This window comes from Hippopotamus amphibius, chromosome 5 (genome assembly GCF_030028045.1).
Source record: "Hippopotamus amphibius kiboko isolate mHipAmp2 chromosome 5, mHipAmp2.hap2, whole genome shotgun sequence".
NCBI classification, from domain to species: domain Eukaryota; kingdom Metazoa; phylum Chordata; class Mammalia; order Artiodactyla; family Hippopotamidae; genus Hippopotamus; species Hippopotamus amphibius.
In genome coordinates, this window is record NC_080190.1 from 27,198,983 (window position 1) to 27,225,216 (window position 26,234).

At 43.7% G+C, this 26,234-nt stretch overlaps 1 protein-coding gene across 3 annotated transcripts in view; it reads left to right on the forward strand.

Annotated features, from left to right (window-relative positions):
* The window catches only part of NT5C2 (5'-nucleotidase, cytosolic II), a 144,776-nt gene that overhangs the window by 23,161 nt on the left and 95,381 nt on the right, over positions 1 to 26,234 (forward strand). For 2 of the 3 annotated variants that reach the window (XM_057734463.1, XM_057734464.1), the window contains exon 2: positions 20,483 to 20,608. The gene's annotated coding sequence lies outside the window, so the exon portion shown is untranslated. Of the gene's footprint in view, positions 1 to 20,482; positions 20,609 to 25,950; positions 25,987 to 26,234 lie in introns of those variants that run through there. The other variant, XM_057734465.1, reaches the window with a different exon arrangement.

The window sequence follows — 26,234 nt, forward strand, 5'->3', positions numbered from 1 at the left end:
TACAGGCTATGATCTGCACCTAACTAATCCTTGTTTGACCAGCATTTTAAAGTGTGATGGAGTGGAAAGACCATGGGCTTTGAAACCGACTGATCTGGAGCTGATATGGGCTCCGCTGCTTTACCAGCTGAATGTTCTTGGGCAAGATACTTAATCTCGCGGAGCCTCAATTTTTTCATTTATGAAATAAAGATAATAATAGTACCCACTTCATAGGGGTGTTGTGATGGGCAGATCAGTGTAAAATGCTTAGCGTAATGCTGATACGTGGTAAGCACTTGAAAACAATGGCCATTCTTATTATTTGCACATAGTAGAGTATTCAGGAAGTAATACATAAATGGATTGCTGTGTCTTGAGAGTACCAGAAATAGCTCCTGGCCCTCCTGGGCACCTTGGAGGGAGGATATTCAGTCCCAATCGGTTTAACCCAATCAGTCCAGGAATGATAGGACTGGGTAAGGTTCTTTGAGTCCAGCTCCATCATTTTACAGAGGAAGCCAAAGCCCAAGGAAGGGAGTCGTTTTGTGCGAGGCCACCCTTTGTGTTGGTCAGCCAGGAAGCTACCCTGAGAAGGAGTCTGGTGTGGTGAGAGCCCCGCCCCTGGATCCAGGCCTGGGTGGTGATTCGAGCTTCATGTTAGCCAGCCTGGGGCCCCTCCCAGAAAGCAGGTTGTCATCAAGTCCCTTCCGGCCTTGGATCTGTTCTGAGAGGTGCTCACCTCTGCCCTTTTCCTGCAGGAGCAGCTAAGAGGATCATGAAACTGGGAAATCAGCTGTTCATCCTAGCTTCTACGGTGGGGAGTGAGGGAAGAGAGGCAAGTTGAGGGGCCCTGGGCACCTAGCCCCAGAAACACCTTTAGTTAATATTTATTCTTTTGCCTTCTTTGGCCTGGAAACCAAGGGGAATCCAGGCAGCACCGTGTGAAGCAAGATCCCAGGGGCTCTGAGAAACATGTTTCAGTGAGAGGTAACTCAGCACAGGCCTCGGAACCACAGGGAGTGGCCCCCAGCCTGGATTCTGCGTAGGCCTGTGCACACTATGTGGGCCACCGTAGCTGTTACTCTTTGTTTTCTCAGGGGAGATTTTGTCTCCTAGGAGCCCGAGGATGTCCTGGCCACCCCCCAGCTATATGTGGGTGGTAGGATCAGAGTCCTTGTTGTGGTTTGATCTCTAAATAATGCACTTTCCCTTGAAGAAGCCCTTCACATCTTGCCTGGATGCAGCAACTCTCCTTCTCTCCAGACTGGGATTTCTAGAACAGATGTTATCAGAACACTCCCAAAAGGTGCCTCACTGCTTATAAATTGAGCTCTCATCCTTAGCACAACATGGTCCTGACCAAAATTTCTGTCTCATCCCAACCCCCGCTCCTTCCTCCCACCAGGTACCCTACACTCTAACCCAGGGTTTTGCAGTGTGAACTGTCCTCAGAAGCACCAAGAACACGTCGTAAAAATGCAGATTCCGGACTTCCTAGGTGACGCAGTAGTTAAGAATCCGCCTGCCAATGCAGGGAACATGGGTTCGAGCCCTGCTCTGGGAAGATTCCACGTGCCACAGAGCAACTGAGCCTGTGCGCCACAACTGTTGAGCCTGTGCTCTAGAGCCCGTGAGCCACAGTTGTTGAGCCCATGTGCCACAACCATTGAAGCCCATGCACCTGGGGCCTGTGCTCCACAACAAGAGAAGCCACTACAATGAGCAGCCTGCGCACCACAATGAAGAGTGGCCCCCGCTCTCAGCAACTAGAGAAAGCCCGTGTGCAGCAACGAAGACCCAACACAGCCAATAAATAAATAAAATAAATAAATAAATAAATAAATAAATAAATAAATAATTTTTTAAAATGCAGATTCCTAGACCTACCAAATCCATTGCTCCTGGGGCCTGGGAACCTGCTTTTTAATGATGCTGAGGCTGATTCTTGTGCAGACTACCATTTAAGAACTACTGCTCTGCCACACCAGACTGTCAAGTTTCATGACTATCTGGGCCCTCAGTGCCCTTTCTCATACTCTTCCTCTTCCTAGAATGCCCTTCCTACCCTCCCCAGGCTGGTGCACTCTGTTCCTTCTTTAAGGTTTATCTCACGTCAGCTCTTCTGTGCTCCTTCCCCCAAATCTAAGTTCCTTTTTTTGTGTTCACACAACCCCACTGTACTGTCTACCTACCTCTGCCCTAGAATTTTCATATTGTCAGGGTTGGTTCCTCTGCTTGTTTGTGAGTTCCATAAAGAGTGTAGGATAATTCGTTTTTGAATCCCCGGGATCTGTCAAAGTAGCTGGCAGCAAGAAGCCATGTTTGCTGAATGAATGAATGAATGAATGAACGAATGAATGAAGAGCAGGCTCCAGTCTAACTCAGAAAGGTAGACTCAACCCATTTTGAAACTGAGAGAGCCAGGATTAATCATGCAGGTTTCCTGCCTCACAGTTTCAGTCTGCTACTTGGTCTAAATATTTGGTCTACTCTTGAGGAAGCTACAGATTTACATTTTGGCAAGAGGTATTTAGATTAGCCATGAGTTAGCACTTAGAATTTTTTTTTTTAAATCTCAAAATGTGATTCTGTCTTAAACCAAGGAACTACTTTCTCCTAATCTCTTTGAGGATAGAACCCATCAGACTTTTTCTCCACCTCACATCTGTTCCTCGGGATCATCTGTCTCATAATTCTTGACCTTTTAACTCTAGTGCCATACCTGCCACTTCCGCCAGGCACACCCTGGACCTTGTCATGACTCTCCAGCTAAGAAATGCCAACATGCTGGTCTTTGGCCAGAACTTCCTTGCCTTCGGCTTACTCACTTCCCACTCCCAGTTCACCTGCTCTCTGACATTATGACACCCTGGTCTCTTTCTTAAGCCCCAGCCCACAAGTAGCCTCCTTTCTTCTTCCCCTTCCACAGGGAGGTGTCCTTCCTCCCATCTGAGGCAGTCTCTCACCTGGGCGCTGGACTCCATCCCTCCTCGTCCCTCGGCACTGGGCCATCATCGTCACCTCCCTTTCCTCCATCTTCAGTCCCTCCTCTGGCTGTTTCCCTATCATACATCAACACAGTCAAGCTCCTCTCACCTTTGCAGCTTCCGTCCTCTAGCTATTAGTCAGTTAAGGTCTGGGACCAGTTCTGCTGCATGGAGGTTTCCCCAAACCACCAAGCAATACTTGGATACCAGCTGGGTGTCCTACAGTTCAACTCAGTTCTGACACTGTCTACCCAGAGATAGCATCAGATCCCACAGGTTAAGGGCTCAGTCCAAGACTGCCCACCCATCTTCAGATGCTAATTGAAAGCCCATGTTGTGACCCGTGCTTCTGACCAGCTGGCTATGAGTTAGAAGTTCCCACAACCCCCTCCTTCCTTGGGTTTGATTAATTTGCTAGAGGGGCTCACAGAACTCAGAGACACATTTTACGTATTAGATCACTGGTTTATTTTAAAAGGATATAACTCACGGATAGCCAGACAGAAAGAGATGGTCACCAACCTGGAAGCACTCTAAACCCCATTCTTTTGGGTTTTTATGGAAGCTTCATTGTATAAGCATGATTGATTAAATCATTGGCCATGGGTGATTGATTCAACTTCCAGCCCCTCTCCCATTCCCGGAGGTCAGGGCCTGGGAAAGGTCCCACCCCTCTGAAAACATGGTTGATTCTCCTGGCAGCCAGCCCCATCCTTAGGTGGTCCAAGAGACCTCACTAACAAAAGACATTTTATCACTTTCATCTCTTAGGAAATTCCAAGGGTTTTAGAAGCTCTGCCAGAAACATATGAAGACCAAATATATATATTTCTTGTTATAAATCACAGTATCACACCAATCTTTCAAGTTCCCTTCATAGCATAGCTCATCAAGAGTAGGTCCAATTTGCTGCCCACTCACTCCCAACCGGTTTCTGTCTCCACCACTCCAGTGGTTCTTCCCAAGGCCCCAGGTACTCCCAGCCTCCTAATTGTAAAATCCACTGAGCAGTTTTTAGTTGCTATCTTGCCTGCACTTTGTGTGCTATTTGACACCAGGAGCCACTTTTTTCTTCTTGAAGAAAGAAAGTGGCTCCTGTTCTTCCTCAGTTTGCGGAGCACTCTACCGACCATGGTCTTTATGGGGTCCTCTTCCTATTCTCAAATGTCAGTAGCCCATACTTTTCCTTGTTTAGCCTTCTTAGCTTCTTGTTTTATTCGCTCCCTCTGATTATACCTCATATAGTCTAAAGCTTGCCACTTGTTATACGAGACATCTAACATCTCTGAACTTTAGTAAAATGATAGTTGTCATGAAAAGTACAACGTGCATATGAAGCACCCGGCAAAGGACCTGCCACAGAGTAGAGTGCTTTATTCTCCATTTGTTCCCTAAACGGTAGTGCTTTGTATTATTATTGTTAATAATATAAAATAATGTCTTTATCTCTGCCCTATAGGTTTACATCTCTCATTATTATTATTTTAATTTTTAAAAAAATTTTATTTATTTTTGGCTGCATTGGGTCTTCATTGCTGCACGCGGGCTTTCTCTAGTTGTCGCGAGCGGGGGCTGCTCTTCCTTGTGGTGCATGGGCTTCTCAGTGCGGTGGCTTCTCTTGTTGCGGAGCATGAGCTCTAGGCGAGCAGGCTTCAGTAGTTGTGGCATGTGGGCTCAATAGTTGTGGCTCTTGGGCTCTAGAGCGCAGGCTCCATAATTGTGGCACACTGGCTTAGTTGCTCCACAGCATGTGGAATCTTCCCAGACCAGGGATCAAACCCGTGTCCCCTGCATTGGCAGGTGGATTCTTAACCACTGTGCCACGAGGGGAGTCCTCTTATTGTTTTTTAAACCTTTTTTATGGTGATTTTTGACCAGTCCCTGGAGTAGACAGAATTGCATGATGAATCTCTATGTGCCATGACTCAGTTCTAACAACCATCACCCCATGGCCAGCCCTGCCCCATTCAAACCTATTTTCTACAAAAAAATACAAACTTTAAAAAAATAATAATACTATTATCATACTTAAAAACATATCCAACCTTCTGAGATCAATATGTAGTATATCTGATTCCTTTAAGATATTGCCACCTGGATATTCTCCAGGTGCTTCAAACTCAGCTTGTCCAAAGCTGAACTCACCACCTTCTCAGAAACCTGTTTCTCCCCCACAACTCTCTGGGCCCTGTCTTGGTGATGGACACCACTGTTCATCACTTCCTCAGGTCAGGACTTTGGGAGTAGCCTTTCAGCTCCTCAACCTTCCTGACGCCCCATCCAGCCACCAACTGCCTAAAGATCTCTAGTGTCTGTCCCCTACGTCTCCCCTGCCACTGTCTTACTGTCAGGCTCTTCTTGGGTTCTTTGCCTCTGGGCATTAGTTTTTTTTTTTTTTGGATGCTTTGGGTCTTTGTTGCTGCATTGGGCTTTCTCTAGTTGTGGCGAGTGGGGGCTACTCTTTGTTGCAGGCTTCTCAGTGTGGTGGCTTCTCTTGTTGTGGAGCATGGGCTCTAGGCATGAGGGCTTCAGTAGCTGCAGCAAGCAGGCTCAGTAGTTGTGGCTCACGGGGCTCTAGAGCGAAGGCTCACTAGTAGTGCCGCACGGGCTTAGTTGCTTCGTGGCATGTGGGATCTGCCCGGACCAGGAATCAAATCTGTGTCCCCTGCATTGGTAGGTGGATTCTTAACCACTGCACCACCAGGGAAGTCCCCTGGGCATTAGCTTTTTTTTTTTAAAGGACTTTTATTGACATGTAATTGACATACAATAAACTGCATGTGTTTAAAGTGTACAATTTGATCTTTTTTCCTCCTATTATTAATGTATATATGGCAATCCCAATCTCCCAATTTATTCCACACCAACCCCCCTCCCCCCAAGTTTTCTCTTCTTGGTGTCCATATGTTTGTTTGTTTGTTCTCTACATCTATGTCTCTATTTCTGCCTTGCAAACCACATTAGTTTTTTAACCGGTCTTCTCATTGAATTTTCACCTAATAACCTATTAATGCTATTGCCATAATTTTTTGTGTGTGGTAAAATCCACATAACATAAAATTTACCGTTTTAACCTATACGGTTAAGTGGCATCAAGTGTATTCACATTGTTGTGAAATCACTACCACCAACCAGCTCTAGAAATTTTCATCTTCCCAAACTGAAACTCTGTACCCATTAAACAATAACCCTCCATGACCCATTCCCCTGGCTTCTGGTAACCATGTTTCTACTTTCTGTCTCTATAAATTTGACTGCTCTGGGTATTTCATACAGTATTTGTCCTTTTGTGGCTGGTTTATTTCACTTAGCACCATAAGATTCAAGGTTCATCCACGTTGTAACATGTACCAGAATTTTCTTCCTTTTTAAGACCGACAAATGTTCCGATGTATATGTGTACACTGCATTTTGTTTGTTTATTCATTCGTCACTTGGGTTGCTTTTACCCGTCAGCTATTATGAATAATGTTGCTGAAACCATGCACCTCAGGTTGAGACTTGAACCCACGTGTCGGGACTCATACGCAGCCAAAACCCACGGTCTTCCAACTGAGATCACACACCTGGTTTCAGGACGTAATGAAGCTCAGGTTCTTGATGTCTTATTGTAGGAAGAATTCAGTGAGAGACAAAGTGATAGGTAAGAAGTGGGTTTATTTAGAAAGAAACACACTCCACAGACAAGAGTGTGGGCCATCTCAGAAGGCGAGAGAGGCACCAGGGTATGGGGTTGTCAGTCTTTATAAGGGTGGGTAATTTCATAGGCTAATGAGCGGAGTATTCCAGCTATTTGGGGAAGGGGCGGGGATTTCCAGGACCCTTGCGGTCAGCCTTGGAACTGTCATGGCGCCTGTGGGTGTGTCATTTCGCTTGCTGCTGTGTTACAGTGAGCATGTACTAAGGCTCAAGGACCCGTGGAAGTCGACTTGTCCGCCATCTTGGACCCATTTTGTTCTCATCAGTTTATGTCCTGTCCTCGGGCTGTGTCATTCTTTCAAAGATTGCACCCTGCCTCCTTCCCTCCTGTTCACTGCTATGAACGTGAGCGGACAAATATCTCTTTGAGACCCTGCTTTCAATTCTTTTGAATACATAACCCAGAAGTGGAATTGCTGGACCATACAGTAATTCTATTTTTAATTTTTTGAGGAACTGCCCTACTGTCTTCCAGAGCACCTGCTCCATTTTACATTCCCACCAGCAATACACAAGTGTTCAGTTTTTCCATTCTCACCAACACTTGTTATTTTCTATCTTTTTGATTATAGCCGTCCTCCTGGCTGTGAGGTGATTATCTCATTGTGGTTTTGGTTTGAGTTTCCCTGATAATTAGTGACAATGAACATCTTTTCATGTGCTTATTGGCCATTTGTGTGTCTTCTTTGGAGAGATATCGATTCAAGTGCTTTGCTCACTTTTGAATTGGATTTTTTTTTGTTGACCCATTGCAGGAGTTGCCCTTTTTCTCTGTTAAGAGTGTACTTTGATGCACAGTAATTTTTAATTTTGATGTAGTCCACTTTTTTTTCTTTTGTTGCCTGTGCTTTTGGTATCATATCCTCCAATAACCTTTTAAGCACATACATTTACATCCTTCCACTGTCCGTTTATAATCCTACTATGGTTCCCTCTTTTAAACTCCTTAATGATCTAGTCTCTGTACTTCAGTCTCACCTCTTGGAGATAGCTCCACCCAAGTGTACTTATCCAGTCAGTATGAATTACTGCATAGCTCTGAGCTTTCACCATTCTTCACACTGGCTAGTCCTGCTTTCTCTACCTTTTCGCTTTTCACTAAACTACCTTTCTTTCAGCTTTTAAGACTTCTTCAATACCTCCTCCTCTAAGAAGACTTCTTTGACTTTTCCCAGAGTTAGGTGCCTTCCTTGTCCTTCCATTGTTGACTTTTACTATAACACTTAGCAGACTGTGTTTTAAGTGTAGGCTCACCTGTGTCCTGTCCCTCCAGGTAGACTGTAAATTCCTTAAGGGCAGGATCCTATCCCTGCGCTGTCATCTGTATGGTGCTCAAACTTAGTCGAACAGTTGAACTGGAATCTCTGCCACTGTTCAGTTGTTTTGACCTTGAGAAAACTAGTTAAACTCCCCGAGGCCTCAATTTTCTCATAAAACTATTATGATTTTGTTTGTAAAGTGCTTGGTACTTACTCTGACCCAGAATAAGTGCTCAGCAAAAAATGAGCTGCTATTATCAGCCTGTTGAAATGATATCTCAAACTCTAATCAGTTGTATGACTTTGAGCAAAATTCTTAAACTGCCAGGGTTTTCCTTCTGTGAAGTCAGGTGTTTGACCTGGATCCTCTGTGGCAGTGGTTCTCAAGCTAGGCTGCACATGGCAATCTTCTGGGGAGCTTTAAAAATACTGATGTCCAGGTCCCTCTTCCAAAGATTCTGTTTCATTGGTGTGAGGTACAGCCAGGCAAAGTTATTTTTTAAAAGCTCCCCTGTGATTCTAATGTTCAGCCAGAATTAAGAACCACTGATCTAAAGTTTCTTCCAGATATAACACGTTGATATAACAAGCTGAGCTGCCAGGATTCTTTGGAGGCAGGGGGATGGAATGTCTGCCAGCATTCTTCTGCTATCACTCTTTGTTAGTTTAGCAGGAAGCGTTACTGAACAGGCTCACTAAGCTGGAATTCCAAGAGTATTTGTGGATTCCTGAGTGTTTAATACTTAGCAGCTCCCTCCATCCAGGAGCGACCTGGGGGACCAGGACTCTGAGAAAGAAAAAATTGGCTTTTCCTTACCCCACTGCTCTAACCCAAGGCCTTGGAGTCTACCCTGGAGTGTTGTACTGTGGCGTCCTAGTCCGGCTGGAGGAGAAGGTGGAGGGAAGGATCATGGGTATAAATTAGTGGGGAAACTTGGGGCCCTGACTGGAAGGGGCTGAGACTGAGCATCACAAATATGCATTGTATACAGTGCTTTAACACCAAATTCACAGCCATTACTTATGTGATTCCCACAACTACCTTGAGAAATACGAAGCAGGTATTACTGCCCCCATTTTGTAGAAGAGAAAAGAAAAGAAAAGGGTCTGAATGATTGAGGACCTCACCAAAAATTACACAGCTGGGTGAGCAGCAGGGCCAGCATGGGAGCCCCTGTGTCCTGACTCCCCATCCTGGCCTCTCTCACTATGTCTGCGCACCCAGTGTGAGATAACAGAAAACACGTACTGGTCTCTTTCTCTGGTTCCTGGCACAGAGCTCCTGAAACCCTTGTAGTTTCCTGGGTGATAGGAGTGTTTTTCATTCTAATGAGGTGACTCTGGGTGGGTTCCTGGATGGCTCCTGGGTGACCTAACTGGAAAGACCAAGCTATGATTAGAAGCTTGGACTTTTCAGCCCCGCCTCCCATTCCCTTAAGAAGGGAGAAGGGTTGAAAATGGAATTAATGATCAGTCATGCCTATGTGAAGAAGCCTCCATAAAAATCCCAAAGCCATGGAGCTCGGGGAGCGTCTAGGTCGGTGAACACATCCACGTACTAGGATAGTGACGCACCCGGATTCACTGGGACAGAAGCTTCTGTGCTCAGACCCTCCGAGACTTCACCTTTGTATCTCTTCATCTGGCTGTTCATCTGTATCTTTATCATATCCTTTAATAAATCAGTAAATGTAAGTAAATGTGTCTCTGAGTTCTGTCAGCCACCCTAGCGAATAATCAAATCCAAGGAAGAAAAGGTCATGGCAACCCCCAATTTGTAGCCAAGTCAGACAGAAGTTGTGGGGGGCCTACTACTTGTGATTGGCATCTGAAACTTGGTTGCAGTGAGGGGAGAGGGGCAGTCTCATGGGACTGAGCCCTTAACCTGTGGGATCTGATGCTATCTCTAGTAGATAGTGCCAGAATTTAATTAAATTGTAGAACACCCCGCTGTGTCACAGAGAATTGCTCGGTGTAGGGGAAAACCCCACACATCTGGTGGCAGACGTGTTCCGAATGTGGTAGTGATGTGATAGTAAAGGCAAAACTCAAGTGGAAAGACTGAGGTTTTTTTCTAAAATACTCAGGTAGCTTAGTCTTTCTTGGCTCCTTGGAATGGGAGCCATGGTTCTAAAAGGCTCCATCAAATGCTGCCGTGAACAATTAAAATGACTCTGCCCAATTCCCTGGTGATCCTTCACCTCTGAGTATAGCAGTGCTACCCGGGATCATTAGACAGTGCCTTCAGTTTTGCCGAGTTTGGGGTGTTCAGTGCTAGCTTTGGGGCTTGGACATTCAGGGAGGTGTTTAGTTACAGTGGCCCATGTGTCCAGGGACACTTGCAAGGGCCTGTAGAGCACTGTTACCAAATGCTGGGTCACGGACAGGGGTTGGCCCTAGGCCACTGGCTCAAGATGAAATGGAAAAACCAGAACAGGGTAGTGATTTTTTTTTTCCCACTAAGCTCAAGTTAATTTAAAGTCTTGTCTTTTATTCTGAGATTATGTCTTTCCTTCTTTTTTTGGTGTTAAAATTGCCTTTCATGAAATAGTAGTGATGGTAGATGGCGGTTTATTTTAATGTCCTGAATGACATAGTTAAAATGGCCACCCGGACTTCCTAGGTGGCGCAGTGGTTAAGAATCTGCCTGCCAATGCAAGGGACATGGGTTCGAGCCCTGCTCTGGGAAGATTCCACACGCCGCGGAACAACTAAGCCCATGCGCCACAACTATTGAGCCTGTTCTGTAGAGCCCATGAGCCACAACTGTTGAGCCCATGTGGCACAACTATTGAAGCCCGCGTGCCTAGAGCCTGTGCTCCACAACAAGAGAAGCCACTACAATGAGGAGCCCGCACACCACAATGAAGAGGAGCCCCCGCTTGCATCAACTAGAGAAAGCCCGTGTGCAGCAACAAAATCCAATGCAGCCAATAAAATAAATAAATAAATAAATAAATAAATAAATAAATAAATAAATAATTTTTAAAAAATGGCCACCCTATGTGAATTCCCAAAACTGCTTTTGAAATGTTATCGATCCAAGGAATCCTGAGTCTGGTAACACTCACCATTTTGGAGGGCCGTGTGATCCCAACTCCTCAGGAGCATGGAAGGCCACAGAGAGAGCATGAACAATGAACAGTAAAGTAATTAAAATGCCTGGAATTGGGCTTTGCCTTCCATAAGTTCACAGAACCACTCTGGTTTTATTTAACGAACATTTACATGGTGCTTCCTACGTGCCCAGCCTCAATTGCTACACAGTCATGATCTCATTTCATCCTCATGAAGCCTATGAGGTACATGCTATTATTATCGTCACCTCCATTTTAAAGATGAGGAAACTAAGACGTGAGGGTATTGAGAAACTTGCCCAATGTCACAGCTGGTTCAGAGCAGAGCCAGAAGTCGAAGCCAGGGGTTCTGGCTTTGGAGGCCATACTCTGAATCTGTAAACCATGCTGCCTGGTTAGAAACAATTTCAGACTTCTGTGTCCTGTAATGATCTATTTTCAGCCTCTGATTCCATGGACAGAAGCTGCCTGTGGACTAAGCTGCCTGATCTGTATTGAGCGGCTGTCAGTGATCTCTTTTGAGCCCTTCCCACAACACCATTGGGAGAATCAGTGGGCAGATGGCCCTTGGGCAGAGCCTGGCAAGTCAGCAATGACAAAGGCAATGAACTTTGGATAAGGTCAGCAAGTCCTTGTAACTTGGAACCTGAGTCTGTGCAAAGGCCTTCTGAGAGGTCCCCTAGAGCCTAGACATGTGGTTTTCAAACACATTTTTTAAAACAACTATACCCTTTTTTCAGTCATAGACACATGGGCAGTTAATACATACACACATACACCCCATCTATGTGAAATCCCTTCTTAAAACAAATACAAGGGGAGGGTGTGTTGAAGCAGAAGTGGGGATCCAGTTGACCTTACTCTTATCCCCTATGAAGTATGGAGTCACTGTCTGGGATCCTAGAGCTTTGAAGTTTGAAAACCATTGCTCCAGACCAGGGTTTCCTGGACATGTCCTACAAAATATTAGTCTTGTAAGATGCTTTGTAGGAAAAAAAAAGTTTCATGGTCAAATATGTTTGGGAAACTCTGTGTGTTTTATCCTTACTTTGGGATTACAGTTACTATTTAGCAGATACAGAGTCTGAAGTCCTGGAAGGAAGTGAAACCACTTTTAATCCACAATTTTCCTTTTAAAAAAATGGATGAATTGGAAAAAAAAAGGGTGAATTGTTTTATATTTACACAGTGAAATACTATAGAGCAATGAAAATAGACAAACAATTGCTACATATGGATGCATCTTACAACTATAATGTTAAGTGAAAGAAGCCAGGCACAAAGGCATGCATACTATATGAGTCCATTTATGTAAAGTTCAAAATCAGGCAAAAATACATCTATGGATTGGAAGTCAGAGTAGTGATTATCAATGAGAGGTGAAGTAGTGCCCGGACAGAGCATAAGATGAGTTTTGAAGCCTCTTTTTATATTTTATATCTTGATTTGGGTGGTGGTTACATAGGTATGTTTACTTTGTGAAAAATGATTTGTGCATTTTTCTGCATATATGTATGTTTATGTTATAGTTCAGAAACAATAAAGGGAAAAACAAACAACATACCAACATTGAAGGAACCAAAAAAGAAATGTACATGAATTTAACTCATCAAAAATATAATCTTTTTTTTTTCTAAATAAATTTATTTATTTATTTATTGGCTCCTGTTGGGTCTTCATTGCTGCGTGAGGGCTTTCTCTGATTGTGGAGAGCAGGGGCTACTCTTCGTTGCTGTGTGGTGGCTTCTCTTGTTGCGGAGCACAGGCTTTAGGTGCACGGGCTCAGTAGTTGTGGCTCGAGGGCACAGTAGTTGTGGCACACAGGGTTAGTGGTTGTAGCTCTAGGGCTCTAGAACAGAGGCTCAGTAGTTGTGGTACATGGCCTTAGTTGCTTCGTGGCATGTGGGATCTTCCCGGGCCAGGGATCGAACCTGTGTACTCTGCATTGGCAGGCAGATTCTTAACCACTGCACCACCAGGAAAGTCTCTTTATTTTTTTTTTAAGCTCTTTATTGGAATATAATTGCTTTACACTCTTGTACCAGGTTTTGAGGTACACCAAAGTGAATCAGCTGTATTTATACATATATCCCCATATCCTCTCCCTCCTGCGACTCCCTTCCACCCTCCCTGTCCTGGCCCTCTAAGTCATCACCCATCATTGAGTTGATCTCCCTTTGTGATACAGCAACTTCCCACTAGCTATCTATTTCACAGTTGGTAGTGTATCTATGTCTATGCTACTCTCTCACTTCGTCACAACTTCCCCTTCGCCCCCCCGCTAGACCCGTGTCTTCAAGTCCATTTTCTACATCTGTATCTTTATTCTTGCCCTGTCACTGGGTTCATCAGTACCATTTTTTTTAGATTCCATATATATGAGTTAGCGTACCATATTTGTTTTTCTCTTTCTAGCTTACTTCACTCTGTGTGACAGTCTCTAGGTCCATCCATGTCTCTACAAATGTCCCAATTTTGTTCCTTTTTACAGCTAATATTCCATTGTATATATATGCCACATCTTCTTTATCCATTCATCTGTTGATGAGCATTTAGGTTGCTTCCATGTCCTGGCTATTGTAAATAGTGCTGCAATAAACATTATGGTACATGTTCCTTTTTGGATTATGGTTTCCTCTGGGTGTATGCCCAGTAGTGGGATTACTGGGTCATATGGTAGTTCCACTTTTAGTTTTTTAAGGAACCTCCGAACTGTTTTCCGTAGTGGCTGTACCAGCTTACATTCCCAGCAACAGTGCAGGAGAGTTCCCTTTTCTCCACACCCTCTCCAACATTTATTGTTTCTAGATGTTTTGATGATGGCTATTCTGACCGGTGTGAGGTTATATCTCATTGTGGCTTTGACTTGCATTTCTCTAATGATTAGTGATGTTGAACATCTTTTCATGTGTTTGTTAGCCATCTGCATGTCTTCTTTGGAGAAATGTCTATTTAGGTCTTCTGCCCATTTGTGGCTTGGGTTATTTGCTTTTTTGGTATTAAGCTGCATGAGCTGCTTATATATTTTGGAGATTAATCCTTTGTCAGTTGCTTCGCTGGCAAATATTTTCTCCCATTCTGAGGGTTGTCTTCTTATCTTGTTTATGGTTTCTTTCGCTGTGTAAAAGCTTTTAAGTTTCATTAGATCCCATCTGTTTATTCTTGATATTATTTCCATGATTCTAGGAGGTGGGTCAAAAAGGATCTTGCTTTGATGGATGTCACAGAGTGTTCTGCCTATGTTTTCCTCTAGGATTTTTATAGCGTCTGGCCGTGCATTTAGGTCTTTAATCCATTTGGAGTTTATTTTTGTGTATGGTGTTAGGAAGTGTTCTAATTTCATTCTTTTACAAGTTGCTGTCCAATTTTCCCAGCACCACTTATGGAAGAGGCTTTTTTCCATTGTATATTCTTGCCTCCTTTGTCAAAGATAAGGTTCCCATATATGTGTGGGTTCTCTATTCTGTTCCATTGATCTACCTTTCTGTTTTTGTGCCAGTACCATACTGTCTTGATCACTGTAGTCTTGTAGTATAGTTTGAAGTCAGGAAGCCTGATTCCACCAACTCCATCTTTCCTTCTCAAGATTGCTTTGGCTATTTGGGGTCTTTTGTGTTTCCACACAAATCGTAAGATTTCTTGTTCTAGTTCTGTGAAAAATGCCATTGGTAATTTGATGGGGATTGCATTGAATCTGTAAATTGCTTTGGGTAGGATAGTCATTTTCACAATATTGATTCTTCCAATCCAAGAACATGGTATGTCCCTCCATCAGCTTGTATCGTCTTTGATTTCTTTCATCAGTGTCTTATAGTTTTCTGCATACAGGTCTTTTGCCTCCTTAGGCAGGTATATTAGTACAGGTTTTCTGAATCAGGTTATCTGATTCAAAGGCAAGCCTCCTGGAAAACTCATAGGATGAAGGGTTTCCCCTGGACCACCACTAGAGAAAAGGCATTATAGTATGCACTGAGCAAGGAGGCCCACATTTGTTTGACTCTCTAGTCTGTTGTGTTTCAGGTCTTCATTCCTAATTCCCTGTGTATTAGTTTCCTATTGCTGATGTAACTAATTATCACAAATTTCGTGGCTTGAAGCAACACAAAATTATTTTCTTAGTTCTAGAAGTCAGAAGTCTGAAATGGATTTCAGTGGATTAAAATCAAGGTCTTATACAGCTATGTTCCTAGGTTCCTTCCAGAGGCTGTAGGGGAAAATCAGTCTCCTTGCCTCCTTCAGCTCTTAGAGGCAGGTATTCCTTGGCTCACGGCCCCCTTCCATCTTCATAACTAGCAATGGCCTGCCAAGTCTTTCTCACATCGCATCACTGACAGTGACTCTTGTCCTTCCCTCTTTTACTTTTAAAGATCATTATGAGTCCATTGAATCCACCTGGAAAATTCAGACTACACTCCCTACTTAAGGTCAGCTGATTAGCAAACAATTTCATCTGCTACCTTAATTCTCCTTTGCTCTATAATTGTGATATAGTCATAGGTTCTGGGGATTAGACCATTATTCTGTTTACCGTACCTGCTAAGGGATTAGATACAGATCCTAGAATTTAGCCTATTCTCTCTTCTGGTAGCATGGATTTTCTTTGAGATAGTTAGCATCTGACCAAAAAATTAATTGAAAATAATTGTTTTGGGTTCGCTAAAACTAAAATTAATGAACTTGACTATCCATCACTCAAATGAGAGAAGATTTATTTACTATTAACCCAATAGGACACTTGTTACAAGAGTGCTGTTGATGCAAGGTAAGGGAGGACCCCAGTTTGTGACAGGCTTGGAAAACTGTGTGGGTCTCAGGGATTGTACCCTTTTCATACCAATGAAATGCAATCATTGAGGGCTAGTATCTGACATCTGAAGTGGAGCCAAGAAAGGGGATTAAAAGACTGGTGCTCTGAAGGTGAGGTGGCATAGTTTATAATCCCCGATTTTACAACTATGAGTCAGTTTCGTTGTTTGGGTCAATTGAATAGTTTCCACAGTATTGAAAGACTGCTGTTCACAGTGACTCCTTGGACTAGCAAAGAAGGAATAGACCCAAAAAGTCAGTTGTTGCCCAGGCAGCAGGCAGCAGGCAGCAGGAGGTGGCTCAGATTGCCTGCTACCATGGCAACATTGAGTACTGTCACAGGCAGGCATGGGGTAGATAGTTAGCAATTTCAGAGAACACATGGACCACCTGCATCAGAATTACCTGGAGAGTTAAACATGAATTCCCAGGCCACACAGCCAGAGATTGGGATGGGGTCTGGAATCTGTCCTTTTGAAAGGCAATCCTTATTCTTGATTCTAGTTTGAGAACCACTGATTGAAGAAAATAATGCATCCCTGTTACAAGTCCCTATACAAACCCTTGTTGTATATCCCTGGATGAGGCTTCACCTCTTTGCTCTGAAAACCAGAGCCATTTTCTTGCTTACAACGGCCCAATCTTCTAAAGACAAAGTAGATGTGCTGTCCCAGGAATTTACAATGACAAATGTCCAAGCTTTGCAAGTGCTAAGAGTTTAAATAGACCTTTCATGATTTCTGCAAGAATGGAACTTTTTCCCCCCAAGGAATATCTAGTAACATCTCACAGAACTACTCATGCCAAAATATACTTTGGGACTCCCCAGATAAATTTTCCAAGTGGGGGAAATGCTGTTCAGTATCACTGGGAAGGACTAGGGTGGGACCTAAGCAGGGTTTGATATGAACCCAGGACTGGAGAGGATGGTTAAGATGCAGGACTAAGTCTCTGATATGACAGAGAGATACCATTCTCTCTCTAGGAAGGTGGGACTATAGCACATACATAAAGAACACCACACAAGCTTCCTGATTTTTCTAATCACTGCTGTCACGAGCCACTGTTGCTGATGAGAGTGTATTCTTATCCCTATGTGGGTTAAGAACAAGTGGATTGGTGGATGTGTGAAGTTCAAAGTGTTTTATATTTCTCTAATACTATTGGGTTGGCCAAAAAGTTTGTTCATGTTTTTCCGTGTAAGATGGTACAGAAAAACCTGAACAAACTTTTGGCCAACCCAATGCTTGTAACTCAAGGCCTGGGCAGATTCTGATTTGCTAGTTGTAGTGAACACTCTTGACTGCCTACGTAGCATCCAACCCCCACCCCTTCTCCCTGTCAGAAATCCTAGTTTTGCTCAGATATCCTCTCGATCCCCAAACCCAGGGACAAATGTGATTAATCAGTGTATGGTCATTCCTTGGCAATGATTATTGGTCTTGGGAGTCTGCATCTGTCCTAATTCATCCCAATGAGGTTGAAGGGAAAGACTTAGAATCTTTTGTTGACACAAACAGGGATACTTGCAGCCATCCTACAAGCAAATGAGGGGAACGTGTTTTAGGAGGAAGGCAACCCTGAAGGTTGTAGGACAGAGAAATCAAACCTGTTCCTTGTGGCAGTGGCAGTGACTGAATCATGTACCCCGGAGTCCACCATACCTCTGGATTTTCTTTTTACTTTTTTCGTTAATTAATTTATTTTATTGGCTGTGTTGGGTGGTTTTGTTTTTTTTTTTTTTTTTTTTTTTGCTGTGCACGGGCTTTCTTTAGTTGCAGTGAGTGGGGGCTACTCTTCATTGTGGTGTGCAGGCTCTTCATTGCCATGGCTGCTCTTGTTGCGAAGCACGGGCTCTAGGTGCGTGGGCTTCAGTAGTTGTAGCACATGGGCTCAATAGTTGGGCGCACGGGCTCCATGGCATGTGGGATCTTCCTGGAGCAGAGATCAAACGCGTGTCCCCTGCATTGGCAGGTGGATTCTTAACCACTGCGCCACCTGGGAAGTCCCTGGATTTTCTTATTGTTTAAGCCTGTTTTTTTTTTTTATAGTTCTTTTCTTTTTTTTTTTTCTTTTATAAATTTATTTATTTATTTATTTTATTTATTTGCTGGCTGTGTTGGGTCTTCATTGCTGCACACGGACTTTCTCCAGTTGCTGCGAGCGGGGGCTACTCTTCATTGTGGTGCGCAGGCTCCTCATTGTAGTGGCTTCTCTTGTTGCGGAGCACAGGCCCTAGGCGTGTGGGCTTCAATAGTTGCAGCACATGGGCTCAGTAGTTGTGGCTCACGGGCTCTAGAGCACAGGCTCAATAGTTGTGGCGCACGGGCTTAGTTGCTCCGTGGCATGTGGAATCTTCCCAGGGCAGGGCTTGAACCCGTGTCCCCTGCATTGGCAGGCGGATTCTTAACCACTGCGCCACCTAGGAAGTCCTAAGCCTGTTTTAACTGGGTTTCCTGTTACTTGTGGTCAGAAATCTCCCAATGTCTACAGTTGCTGGTTTGCTTTGTACTCTCTGGTTTATGCATCTTATATGTAACATGTAAAAAAGTAAAAAGATTAGATTGTGGGCTGAAAAAAAATTTGTTTATATAAAAGTTGTTGTGAGTTGTGTGCTTCTTCCTGTGTTACCAGGCCTTTCAGTTGTCACAAGTGTCCACATCCAGAAAACAAATTCATTAAATCAGTTGCTTTTTGTATTCCTTGTCTCAAAAATAATTATACATTTGTTTAGCTTCCTTTTAGCACAGGATGTTGTTTACTGGGATTGATACATAGTGCCAAGATGGGGACATTCAGTTAGGAAGTGCTTTTACTGACTAATGGCATAAAGCCTAAACTTACCTATGCTTATCAAAGAATTGGTTTGCCAGTTTAATGTAATCAAATGAGTAAATGCTCTTTTTCATTCTGACATTAGTATGCGTTATTCTTTGGTCCTAATATAGATGTTGCTTAACCTGAACATGTGAAATGCTCTATAGGGGGCTGGCAAGTCTGGTCCCACAGGGAAGATGCAGTGTCCCACAATGTTCCATCATAAGCACAACAATTTAACACTTAGAGACCGAGATTGGAACGCTTGGTGATGTAGCAGATCTACCTGGAAACAGTACTAGTGTCTCACTCGAGTTCCTGCTCCAGGAGACTGCTGGCAACTTCACAAGGTAGAACACAGGGATGTAAGCCCTGATGTGCTTTTTTTGGTGGTTTTAAATAATTTAATCAAACTCACAGCATTGTAAAAGGCATTAAAATAAAATCCACTCACAATCCTACCACACATTCATTTAGTTATTAATTAATTTATGTAAAAAATATATATGGAATACCCAATATGCCAGATCCTGGGCTAGGTGCTGTATCCTCTCTCAGTGGATGAGACAGACACAGTGGACAAGACTGTCCCTACTCCTCTGGAGCTTGCAGCCTAATGAAAAGGCAGATATTAAATACATAATCACACAAATATTTATTTAATTGCAGTTATGGGAAGGGGAAGGAAGGTATGGGCAACATGAAAGAAAATGCTGGGGTAGGGAGATGGGAAAGGCCTCTCTGAGTTACATTTGCACTAAGGCTGACAGGATGAATAGAATTCAAAATGTAAAAAGAGCTTTTATGGAGGGACATGGGGACCAGCAACTGAAAAGTGGCAATTTGGAAGGAGCTCAGTGAACATGGAGGAAATGGTCCTATTTATGTATTTGATTTTTGTTTAAGTTTTTTTGAATTTTTTTTCCCACTTTTAAAAAATATTTTAAAGTCTGTGTAATATGGTTTAGCATATTAGGCTTTACCTTGGGATAGTGAATATAGTTCTCTGCGCTATGTAGTAGGACCTTGTTGTTTATCCATTCTGTGTGTAATAATTTGCATCCGCTAACCTCAAACTCCCAGTCCATCTGTCCCTTGAATTTTTTTTACTATGGTAAAATATATATAACAAAATTTGCCATTTTAACCATTTTTAAGTGTGCAATTCAGTGGCATGAGCACATTCACAGTGTTGTGCAACCATCACCACTGCCTGTTTTCAACATTCTTTTTCATCATCACAAACTGAAATTCTGGGCCCATTAAGCAATAACTTCCTGTTCCTCCCCACTGCCCCAGTCCCTGGTAACCTCTCATCTACTTTCTGTCTCTATAAATTTGCCTACTTTAGATATTTCACAAAAGTGGTATCATATGATATTTGTCTTTTTTGTTTGGCTCATTTTACTTGGCATGATGTTCTCAAGGTTTATCCATGTTGTGGCAGGTACCAGAACTTCATTTATCTGTAGGGCTGAGTAATAAATAGTCCATTGTATGGTTGTATCATACTTTGTTTAACCATTCATGTGTTGATGGACATTTCGGCTAATTCCACCTTTTGGCTACTATGAATGATGCTACTATGAACATTCACATGTGAGTGTCTGTTTGAATCCTCAGGTCTTTTGGGTATATACCCAGAAGTAGAATTGCTGGGTCATGTGGTAATTCTACGTTTAGCTTTCTGAGGAACCACCACAGAGGCTGCACCATTTTACTTTCCTACCAGCAATGCAGAAGAGTTCCAGTTTCCCTACATCCTTGCCAACACTTACCACCTCCTTTTTTTCCCTTAAAGTATGTATGAAGTAGTATCTCTATGTATTTGATTCTGACTCTTCTGTCTCCTCAGGAATCCATCTATCCTGAAACTGTGAAGTTCTTCAAGACCACTGATCTGGCATGGGGCTTATAACGACCTACCTTCGTGTTCTACACAAGTGTCTCATTTCCTAAACAGATGTTCAGCAGCTCTGGGGTAAAGTGTGGCTGGGGGACCACCGTAGATTTCCAGTATTTACTACCTGGTAGATGTTTGGTAAATAGAATGATTGTGATAAAGGTTGCAGATCTTGTCTCTTTCATGTTGTAAACACTCAGTGGAAGTTTCCAACAGGCATTTAAGACATTTTTGCTTGATTCACATGAATTAATTTTCATGAGTATATGAGGCAATTGATCGGCTGGTTACATTCCATTCATTTAAACTGCAGACGTGATCTCTGCTACTCCTCTGCTCTGTGCTGTCAGGTACTATCCATTGCACTTAAGATAAGGTTGCAGATTATTTACATGGTCTGCCGTGCCCTGTGAAGTCTAGTTCTGCCTCCTTACAGGCCTTTTTTTTTTTTTTTTTTACCACTCTCTCCCTTTCTCTCTAGGCTGCTGATCATTCTGCAGATATACAAGGCTCATCCTTACTTCAGGGCCTTTGTGCCCACTGGTCCCTTTTTCAGGAATTCCCTACTCTTCCAAGAAAGCCCATCTCTCATTTTTTTACTTTAAAAAGTCCTATTCATCCTTTAGGTCTCAGCTGAGATGTTTCCTCGGAGAAATGTTTCATGACCCTCTCCCTACCCGAAAGCCAAGCCCCTTTTACTTTTCCTGCATCTTTTACTTTTCCTGCATAGCACTTACCAAATTGTAGTAAAATAGTTATTTGTTTATTTAAAGTCCATCTTTCCAGGCAGTCAGAAACCTACACGAGGGCAGAAACTCATGTCTTTTTTATCAGTGTTAGGCACATGGAAGGAGTTCAGTGCATATTTTTGAAGACATGTAGGTGCTCCTGAGTCCTACATGGATGTCCTATCTCTCGAGCTGGACAGATGTTTCTAGCTGGACTAAATGTTTTCTGATTGCTTCCTTGAATAATGCCTGTACAGGCATTATCACAGTAAGTGCTGACCCTGTGCTACTAGAGAAAGGCCGATGAAAAAGAGAGGAGACTTCCAAAGTGGCTGATTGGATCTACGACTGAATACTTCCTGGGAGAAAGATTTGGGGGCAGGCTGTTCCTAGGCCATAGGCCAGGGTGTTGAGCAATGCTTGCATTTCTCTGAGGGATTCTGCCAAGAAGCAGAGAACTGATGAGTGACCTGTGAATGCAGCTCACATTCTGGGTGACTCAGAGTTTATGGTATTCTGGAGGGAAACTGTGTTAATCAGAGGGGTAGGGCAGCCATATGGGTGCTTGGGCAGGAAGTTTGGTGAGAAGCCATCCACGGCCACAGTGGGATGGCCTTTCTTGCCAAATACTGCCTGGGCCCTTCCGCCAATGTCAAGAGACACCAAGCAAGCCACTTAAGGCTCTTCATTGCTTCCTCAGGCTCCCCAGCCCTCTGTTAGAAGGTTGTCTTGTAGTTGGCATGGCCTGTCTTACTCCTGAAAGTCATGAGATCAAGTATCTTGTCCTTTTGCTTTCTTTTGCATTTTTAAATTAATTTTGGATTAAAAAAGCAATGCATGAGTACATTTATCTTCTAAAACTTTGAAACTAAAGCTGGTACCCCCTTTAAACATTACCCTCAATCTTGATCCTTTACCCCTATCTTTAAAGATAACCTCTGATAAAAGAGTTTGGCAGGTAGCCTTACAATCTGTTCTGAAAATCTTTTACAAACTTAGCGTATAATTGTCTTAGTTTGGGCTGCTATAACAGGATACTAGAGACTGGGTGGTCTATAAATAATAGAAATTTATTTCTCACAGTTCTAGAGTCTGGGAAATCCAAAAGCAAGGTATTAGATTCAGTGTTTGGTGAGGGCCCACTTCCTGGTTCAGAGACAGCTGTCTTCTTGCTGTGTCCTCACAGGGCAGAAGGGAGGAGGCAGCTCTCTGGGATCTCTTATAAGGGCACTAATTCCATTTATGAGGGCTCTGCCCAAAGGTCCACCTTCAGATACCATCACGTTGGGGATGAGGTTTCAGCATACGAATTTAGAGGGGATACAAATATTGTCTATAGCAGGGATGATAACAAATAATGGTATTTATGTTTGGTTTTTTAAAAATATTTTATGTATTTATTTATTTATTTGGTTGCACCAGGTCTTAGTTGCAGCAAGTGGGCTCCTTGGCTATGGCATGAGAACTTTTAGTTGCGGCCTGTATGTGGGGCCTAGTTCCCTGACCAGGGATTGAACCCAGGCCCCCTATGTCAGTGTTTTGTTTTATTTATTTATTTATTTATTTATTTTTGGCTGCGCTGGGTCTTCATTGCTGCACACAGACTTTCTCTAGTTGCGGAGAGCGGGGGCTACTCTGTTGTGATGTGTGGGCTTCTCATTGTGGTGGCTTCTCTTGTTGCGGAGTGTGGGCTATAGGCGCGCGGGCTTCAGTAGTTGTGGCACTTGGGCTCAGTAGTTGTGGCTTGCAGGCTATAGAGCACAGGCTCAGTAGTTGTGGCGCTGGGGCTTAGTTGCTCTGCAGCATGTGGGATCTCCCGGACCAGGGCTCAAATCTGTGTCCCCTGCATTGGCAGGCAGAATTGTAACCACTGCGCCACCAGGGAAGTCCCTGTGTGTGTTTTATATTAACTTTTTATTTTGAAATAATTTTAAATTTACAGAAGAGTTACAAAGATAGTACAGAAAGTTTCACTGTACCTTTCACTGAGCCTGTCTTAATGTTAACAGCTAACATAACTCTGGTTCAGTGATCAAAACTAAGAAGTTAACATGGGTACAACACAAGTAATTAAACTATACACTTTATTAGAACCTCACCAGTTTTCCCACTAATGTCCCTTTTCTGTTCCAGGATCCAATCCAGGATCCCCAATGTGTTTAGTTGTCTCCCTAGTCTCCTTTAATCTGTGATAATTCTCTGTGTTTTCTAGGCTTTCGTGACCTTAACACTTTTGAAGAGTCCAGGTCAGGTATTTTGTAGACTATCCCTCAGTTTGGGCTTGTCTGATGATTTTTTCATGGTTAGACTAAAGTTATGCATTTTGGGGGGAGTTTTTAAAAAATATTAAATCAATCAATCTTATGCTGCAACTTGCTGTTTTCATTCAACAATATGATTTTAAGACAGATCTATATTAACATATATAGATCAAGGTCACATTTAAAATTCTCTACATTATTCCATTATATGAGTATTCTGCACTTTATTTAGCTATCCCCCTATTACTGGGCATTTTGGCTGATTCCAAATTTTCTTTATTAGCAATATCATAGTAATTATCCTTGTACATACGTCCATAACATGGAGTTATGGTAGATAACTAGAAGTGGCATTGCTGAGACATGGATTTAATAGATGTCCAGTTGTCCTCTAAAAGGCTGTGACAATTTACATTCTTTTGATATCATGAAGCTTGAAAATTGTTGCCAATATCAGTTTTAATTTCCATTTCTCTGGTTACTACTGAGGTTGGGAATCTTTTTTTATCCTATTGGCAACTTATATTTTCTTTTCTTTACTGCCTATTTACATTTGCTCATTTTTCTAGTGAATTTTTTTTTCTTATTGATTTGTTGAGTCCTTTATATGTTCCAGATACAAATCCTTTGTCTTACATATTACAACTTTTTTCTCCTAGTCTGTTATCTCTTAACTTTGTTTCCCATTTTTTTCTTTAAGTTATTTCATGTGTCTGATTAAACATCTTTTTTTCTTATTTTTTCTTTTGGAAACAAAATTCTTGATTATAAAAGTAATATAAACAATGTAGAAAATCTGGGAAATTTATGAAAAAGTATAAAGAAGAAACCACCCCAAGTCTTATGACTGAGAGAAAAGCCCTATGAACATACTCAGTCGCATATTTCTTTCTAGTCTTGTATGTGTGCACGCACGTTTTTTGCTCAGTTGAGATCACATTGCGTATTTGCTATTTGTTTAGTGCCATGGTCCTTAGACACAAACTCTGGCCTTTTTCCACATGCACTTGGTTTAAAGGTAGTGTCAGACTACCTTCCAACTCTGACTTCTTCTCCCCACACATCCTGAAAAATCTAGTAGGTGAGAGGCCCAAGGCCTGTCCTCAGCCGACCTGAAGTTGGCTCAGAAACACAAGAGAGGGTAGAAATGCGCCAGCAGGGCGCTTATTAAAAAGTCTTGGAGGTTTTAGCTGACTGTAAGCTCAATGAGTCAATAGTGCAGGTGCCAAGAACTTTATTGCTTGAATGCAAGGCAATACAAGGAGGAAGCTACAGTCCTGCTTTGCACTAATGGTACCACAAACATTTGGTTCAGTCTTGGGGAACGTACTCTAAAGCAGCCACAGTCAAACTGACTAGGTTTGTGAGAAGAATGAAGACGAAGATCCTCCAAACTAGGACAAAGGAGAAACAATGGAAGGAATGGGAGATACTGGTCTGGAAAAGAGAAGACCTTGGGCAGAAGTTTTCAGGTATCTGAAACGTAGAAGGTGGGAGAGAGACTAGACCTGTTTGTTCTCTGAAGCTCCAACGGATAGGGCTTGTCCAGACAGTGGACGCTTAAGAAACACCTTCTGGCTGGTCAGAGCTGCAGAGACTAAGGAATGCATTGCTCTGGAAATAGTGGCTTTCTGTCATTGAGGAGTCTTCTTTCAGACGCGAGTTGGTGGTGGGTGGGTGGGAGCTGATACAATAATCCACATCTTTTGAGTGCTATGTTCCAGGACTGTGCCGAGGATTTTCCCTCTATTGTTTTATTTCATCCTGTCACCACCCCATGAGGTAGGTACTGTTGTTATCCACCCCTATATTAAAGATGAGGGAAACTTGGTGTACCCCCCAAAAACTAAAAAAAAAAAAAAAAAAGATGAAGGAACTGGGCATGCTGAAGTCACGTATATGGCCCAAGGTGACACAGTTGGCGAGCTGTGGAACTGGGATTCCAACCGTTTCTGACAAACTCCAAAGCCGGTACTTTCAGTCGTCATTGGGATTCAAGCATGGTATGAGAGTCTGGACCAGAGGGTTTCTGAGGTCCGTTCGAGTGGAAGATTCTGTGGCTCGGAGAATGGATGCCCCCACTCCTCTAAGGGAAAGCGTTGGAGTGTAAGTGAGGTAGTCCAGGGCCCTACAGAAGGCCCTGGGATGTAGACCTAAAGGACATGGAAGGGTTGTCAACGTGCGTCACCCCAACAGGTCAGCGGCGGGCGATGCTCTGTGTTTTGAAGATCCGCAGACCCGCGCGAGGGACGGGAACGCAGGCACGCCTCGCGGCTCCACGCCCGCCGCGCGGCCAGGGAGCGTCGCAGCTGCCGCGTTCTGCGGCGGAGCTGGAGGACGGAACAGCGCGCTGATCCCTGGCCGGGCGCGAGCGGGGGGCGGGGCCGGGGCGGTGGGGGCTGGGAGGGCGCGCGCCCGGGAGGCTGCGGCAGTTGCGCGCTGGGATTGCTGCCGTGCGGCGGGGCCGGTGAGTGCGGCGGGACCGGCGGGCGGGAGGGGAGGGAGGGGGCGGGCGAGGGAGCGAGGGAGGGGGCGCGGTAGAGCGCGCGACCTGGGCCAGGGTCCCCCGCCTGCGCCCGCCCGGGCCCTGTCAGGCCGCTGCGCCCCTCGGGCGCATCCCGTCCGAGCGCCCGCCTGCGTGCCCGTGGATTCCGCGCCCGCGGCTCCGCACGCCCCCAGCCCCAGGTCGCCCGTTCTCCGGAGCAGCCCCTTCCT